Genomic DNA, 7,500 nt, shown 5'->3' with positions numbered 1-7,500 from the left:
AAGCAATGCATGTCTTATCATGAAACACATTAATTATATTTTGTTTTAATAAAAAGGTAATTGAAAATTAGATCAAACAACTATGTAATTACTTGATTGTCTCGCCGATTTCAGTACATGTGGCATATCTGGCGACCTGCCCCCGCTGACCCCAAAGGTAATTGAGCTAACTATTGTTCACTGGGGAAATATTTCTGTGATATTCATTGTGAGATTTGTGGCCAGATAACAGGGAACAACAAGTTCACGTGCGCCTGTTTTATAAAAATTTTGTGCCCAAATAGCAACAGAAATGAAGTGATAAAGATTATAATAAGTGGATGAAGGGGGTAATTAGCAATTTGGTACTCTACTGCTAAGGCCATCTGTTGGCCATGAAAATAAACAATGTATAGAGCTCTTTAATCCTTGTATTCTGGAACATTCCATGACGTCATTATCGTTAAAAAATTGCCAAAAATAGCCTACTTGATTGGAACGGAATACAATTATACCTGCCATACATATCCCTACATAAGTATCAATCTATCATCATTTCAAATTAGATAGAATCATTAACATGAATGGAACAAGGGATGTGTGCTGTCATCTCTTGACAAAATATAGATATATTCGTGGAGAATTGTGAAATCTAAAACATACTTTCGAGGTAGTTTTTTTTTTTTTTTTTTTTTTTTTCAATTAATGCAGAAGATATTAATAATTTCAATAAAACTATTTTCTTCTGATTTTTAGGATATAAGTTATGTTAATTATATGTAAAATACAGATTATATGTATCACAAAAAATATATAGAACAGATACCAATATTCTCAAAGCACAAAGTTTGAACTCAGCCATAGAATTAGAACGCCATATTTAACCAAAATATATTGATGTCCGCATCCAATACGTTATTAGCTAATCAAGCAAAATCATTTATAAAGTGTGCCTTGTTACATGTACCAGGGGCGTAGGAGCGTTTCCTCGGGTGGGGGCTGAAGTTTGAACAGGAAAAGGGAAATAATATCTTTGGACGATTTTTATGTGACCTTTTACAAATTGTACACTTTGACTATACGATTCAACCCCATGACTTAGAAGATCATTCTAAATCTGTTAACATCAGGAATATAATTTGAAGAATATGTGAAATGGAATCTTCATCGAGCAAAAGGTAGGGATTTGAATCAACTGCCTCTACTGTACAAACACTACGTGGTGTTCTGCATAGGCTAGAAAGATCTTACTGTAATGGATGATCAATATCACGTGAATATATTGTACAGGATGTCAAGTAAACGATGGTACCAGTGAATAATATCATGATCATGTATAATGAATGTATCATAACCTAAGTTTTGTTCAGCAACTTGAGTCACTTAGTGAAGTTCAAATGAGAGAACCAAGTTCAAAATACATTAAAAGAGAAATTTTGAAAATTTTCCTTGAGTGATAGGTATACAAGTCTTAACAAAATATCTATTTAAAAATTAACTTGTTATACAGTTATCTTTTTTTTCTTTTTTTTTTAAGTACTTCATGTAAGGAAGCAAACCATTCAACCTTAAATAGTAATCAGATGGATTTTTTATATTTAATATAACCTTCGTTTAGAAACTTTTATCGTCAAAGAAAGGTAAAGTTACCTTTCTACTTTTTGAAAGTACCAGTCTGGTAAATTTCCATTTAGATAACTTCCATTAACGGTATCATCTTCACTTTCTGCCATATCAGGATTCTAGGTCTAAAATTCCACCGTTCTTTCCTTTCCTCTCGTTATATCTCCCCCAAGTCAATATATAAAACCTTTCACAAAAGATTTTCCGATATAAACTATAAGAAAGTTATATAAGTATATTGGATCGGTTTCTCTACGGTTACGGTGGTATCGGCTAATTTTTTTAGGTATTAGTACTGTGTATCAGTTTCGGTAAAAAGGTGGTCCGATTCATTTGTATCTAACTTCAGAAAATACAAGGATTTACAACTTCAATCATAAGAAAGCTAAACAAATTAACAGTCACAATCTATCATAGTCAAAGTGGCTATTGTTTCATACTAACAGGAAGAACTCGTCCTAAGCTACATTGCTCAAGCGAGACCAGTTTTGAAAGCTCTGTATTAACCTCTTTACATCATTGGAATGGAATCTTGATTAAACTGCATCGGAGAAAGATGAAAAAGAGCATTGATGAAAGTGCAGAAAATGCTTCATTGCAGAGAGAATGCAGGAATATCAAAACCATAGTTTGTCATAAGGGGAGGTCAATGCAGATCACAAACCTAATTTCTGAGAGAGCGTATAGAATCCACAATTAATCTGCATTGAACAAGAGATGACGTTCCTGTAAAACCGCTGTCAATTCCCCTGCAAAAAAAGGGAATCGTAAGCTTCGACGAAGAAAAGGAAGGGCTTGTGAGGTTCCTGTGATACCTCGTGAAAAAAAAAAAAAAAAAAAAAAAAAAAAAAAAAACATTTACGTATTTAAAAATTTATCTTATAATTTGAGCTTTATATTTCGAAGTCTAAAGTTTTCATTTATCAATATTTTGTTAATTAATTTCAGAATTCTCAAATGTTTTGCCTCAAAATTTTCACAACCGTAACCTTTATAATAAGGTGTAATTCTAACACTCAACCAATATAATCGTGATGATAGGTCACCAAGAGATTCGAAACATGTCGACATCAAATGATAAACAGAGAAACGTAAATAGAGTTTTCCTGTTGTTATAAAAACTATCTGGAAGGATGTTTATCTGGAGAGATGCTACCTTCGATTCAGGACGTTACTAAGACATTGCCTATTCATTATAAACATGGAGGAACATGGTGGCAGCTGGAATCAAACTTCTAGAATACTGTGCAGTACCTAGATTTCTGATTTAAAATGTAAAACTATTAGAATTAACTGCATAAAAGAACTAAATGAACAACGGTGCCAGAGATTTATTTCCTATTCCCTTGTTTCGTCTCCGTACTTTCATTGTTGGAGTCATGGGGTATTTTGCTTTTCCAATCAGGGTTGTAGCTTGGATAATAATAATAAAAATAATAATAATAATAATAATAATAATAATAATAATAATAATAATAATAATAGTGATTATGTATATATATCATACACACGCACACACACACACACACACATATATATATATATATATATATATATATATATATATATATATATATATATATATATATATATATATATATATATATATATATATATACATATATATATATATATATATATATATATATATATATATATATATATATATATATATATATGTATATATATGCATATATATATGTATACATATATGCATATGTATATGTGTAAATATATATATATATATATATATATATATATATATATATATATATATATATATATATATATATATAAACACACACACACTTTTTTATACATTTGCATTTTTCCTCTTCAGATGATGGGGCACAAAAAGGTATAACATGAGTTTTTTACCAACAAGTTTCTAAATGTCAGATTTCTAGCATCACGTCCATTTGGTTTATCCAAGAAGTCGTGATATCCCCTTATAGCTGGCTAGATATTGGGTGGCAGGTCACGACAAACCTACACCATTTAACGCCATCTCAATTGTAAACCGCTGAAACATTTAATAGGTCCTTGTCACCCACCAGCTCACAGGGCTGGGAAGTTGTATTAACATGGAGGTTTATTAGAAGTTGCATGAGACTGGCTACATTAGCAATGCAGGCTTACTGAGAGCTAATTGACCGTACACCCCTATTAGTGCCAGAATACCCCCCCCCCCCCCTCCCCCCGCCTCCCAACGCACTTCCCCCGCTCCTTTTTCATGGGAAAAGTGCCAAAAATATATTTATAAGTTTTACAAATCCTAAAATAAGTACCATAATTCTAAAGAGGAAACTATTCTTATATAAGAATAAACAAAAGAAGAGTAACAGGGAATTTTTGGAACAAAGAGAAGCAATAAAACCACCCAACCCCACCTCCCCCCTGGGAAAAAGGCCTAAAATATAATAACGATTTCCAAATACTGAAATAAACACCATAATTCTAAAGATGAAACGAATTCTAGTATAAAAATAAAGAAAAGAAGAGTAACAGGGAATATTTGGGAACATGGAGAAATACATTGATTTATTAGATCCGGGTCATAAAGGAGCAAAAGGCTACAAACTGCTGCGTTAAACGAGCCGTTGAATAAATCCTTTGCAATGCGGAAATAGATGACTTGGGATTCGTTCTTCTGTTTATTTATTTCTATTTTTCGCTTGCTCTCATTTCTAGCACGGTAAATTCTACATATGCGGAAGGTAGGACATTTCATCTTGTTGTTCCTATCATCCTCTTCATCTTAGTGTTGTTGCTTCCGTTCGAGAATTTGTTTCTTTATTCCTAATCTTTATAAAACCTATTCTTGTGCCTGTGTAAATAATGTTATGGTCCTTTGAAGTGTCAAACATTTTATCAAAATATTTTTTACCGGCTTACTGAGTCATAGTTAATTTTTTCAACGGTTTTGCCGAGAAACCTCGGTTTTCATCTGTCTTCCTTTTCTTATCTTTTCATATACACTAAGATCAATGAAGTTCTGTATAACCACACATTTCGATCATTCCAAGTTCTCACAGACGCATAACTGTCTGCATCTTATTTTAGCGGGGCTCTTCACCGAGGGGATTTTCTAAAACTTGCGGATAACATAGATTAGTATGAAGAATGCCAGACATTCAGGGTAAAAGCCTTGTTTATGAAACAGCAGAGCATTGAAAATTGTGTTGGGTCATTTTTCCTCGGGAGTGTGTCAGGGGATCATATCACTCTTCTTTAAGCACGGTGTAAATCGACTCAGCCGATGCATTAGAAACGTGATTGAAGTATATCCCCATTACAACGAAAATTATACAGACTGCATTATTGCAAGAGCCAGGGCTTGGCCGTAAAGGCCAGGCAATCATCAGCAACAATATGAAAAAGAAAAAGTGTCTCGCTACACACACACACGCGCATATATATATATATATATATATATATATATATATATATATATATATATATATATATATATATATATATATATATATGAATATATATATATATATATATATATATATATATATATGTATATATGTATATATCTTTATATATATATATATATATATATATATATATATATATATATATATATATATATATATATATGTGTATATATATATGAATATATATATATGTATATATTTATATATATATATATATATATATATATATATATATAAATATATATATATATATATATATATATATATATATATATATATATATATATATATATATATCTTCTCCGTAATGCTCAGGTCTACCAGTCTTTTGATAAGGGGGACGGGAAATAGTCATACCCTGGTGAGAAGGGGTCCAAGTACTTATCTATATAAATATCTAGTCGTAATTTTTGACGAGTGGCATACCCTAGTATGTATATATATATATATATATATATATATATATATATATATATATATATATATATATATATATATATATATATATATATATACATACATATATATGCATATGCATATATATATATATATATATATATATATATATATATATATATATATATATATATATATATATATATATATATATATGTATATATATGTTGAAATTTAGTCACTTAGGCTACTCAGCTTTAACTCCTTTTCCCGCGGATACCTAATCAACCCGAACGTCTCCCACACACCAAATAGAAAATTCTAGAAATTCCCCACGTCCAATACCTCTCCTGAAGCTACACAATAGAATTCCACAATAGGGCCATCATTTCTTGCCAATACATTGCCCATGCAATGTTTTGTGGCCTCCCTCGTGTTAACCTTTTGAACCACCAGGGAATTTTTTTTTTTTTTTTTTTTTTTTTTTTTCAGTGGACCCTCGAATCTCACACAGCGTATTTTAATGCATCTAACTAGTTTATACCTTTGGAAAGTATACCTGATAACAGATTTGTTTGTAATTCTGGGTAGATCTTATCCGTAACCCGTTTGTTGACATCCCAACAACCTAGATGTTCTTTACTGATTTAGTGACATCTGTACAAACTTAACCCTTCAATTGCTACAGCTGTGGATTTTCTACAGGATAGTTTCATAGTCAACGCTGTCTGTAAAACATTAAATCTAGATTAAAATATGTTTTTCTTTTAAATGACTGTCTCTAGACACCTTTGGTCTGTGACAGGAAAGATAGACAAATCCTAGGTTACCCTTAGATGTATTCTGAGTCAGTAGGTGTAAGTTTTGTGGGTTAACATAGACTAATTCTCTCATTGTACGCTCATTAATTTATTTTATTCAGTGTCTCCTTATTGATGTTGTTTTATTCTATTTTTTTGTTTGTTGCTAATCCGTTATATTTCCTATTTATTCTAAGTGATTTTGTTATTTTAATTATATAAATTGTTATTATAACTATTCAAACTTGGTAACCTTTTACGGTTTCTAGTTAGACATTTTTATTCCACCTTGCATTGATAGGCAATTGAATTATGCACACTTGGCACTAATTCCATGAAAATCGCATAAAGATTAACAACAATATAACAAAAAGACATTACCTTGACCTTGATCTTTGACCCAATCACTTACAAAATCTGACCAAATTGTCCTTGGATCATGGCCACTCATCTTACCAAATTTCATGAAATTCAGTCAAAAAGTTTTTGAATTATGCGAATCACAAACGCACAGACACAAACAAATAAATACACGCTTATCAAAACATACCTTCGCCGTAACGTAGTTAGCGAAGGTTACAATTAAAATTGCCTATTCTTCTATTCCCTTTAATCGTTTTTTCTCTTGCTTCCTCTCCCTTTTCTATTGTTTCTGCTTTTATAATTGCCGTAAGCCTTCCCCTTGTCTTTTCACATACTATGTCATCCTTTCCATATCTTTTTATGTTCTACTCGTCTGAGATTTCAGCTCTAAATAATCAGTGTTTTATTTGATCTCAAACTTCATTATCGTTCGTTCTTTCGTTGAGATTGACTGGGGCTCATGTCCGGGGATGGGGGTGGGGGGGACGCTCTTCAACTAAATACCATAGCCCCCACTTCATTATATAGATCAGAGTATTTGTGCTGTTATCAGTTGATCTAAAATCTTCTATTATTTTGATATTAAGATATCAATATATTAAGATATTGAGATATTGCGATATTAAAATATCAAGGTATTAAGGTATTAAGATGTTAAGATATTAAGATATTAAAATAGTAAGATACTAAGATATTAAGATAATAAAATATTAAGATATTAAAACATTAAGATATCAAGATATTAAGATATCAAGATATTAGGATGTTAAGATATTAAGATAGGCAGAATAACAGTTTTCCTTTAAGAGATTCAAAGAAACTGATAGAAAATCTGATTTGATAGAATTTTACTATTCTTGTTCGGGATTCTTTAATCCTCTTATGCCTTTTTGGAC

Source organism: Palaemon carinicauda, chromosome 6 (genome assembly GCF_036898095.1).
Source record: "Palaemon carinicauda isolate YSFRI2023 chromosome 6, ASM3689809v2, whole genome shotgun sequence".
Lineage (NCBI taxonomy): Eukaryota > Metazoa > Arthropoda > Malacostraca > Decapoda > Palaemonidae > Palaemon > Palaemon carinicauda.
The sequence above is the reverse complement of the archived record's forward strand: the minus strand, read 5'-3'. Positions refer to the sequence as shown.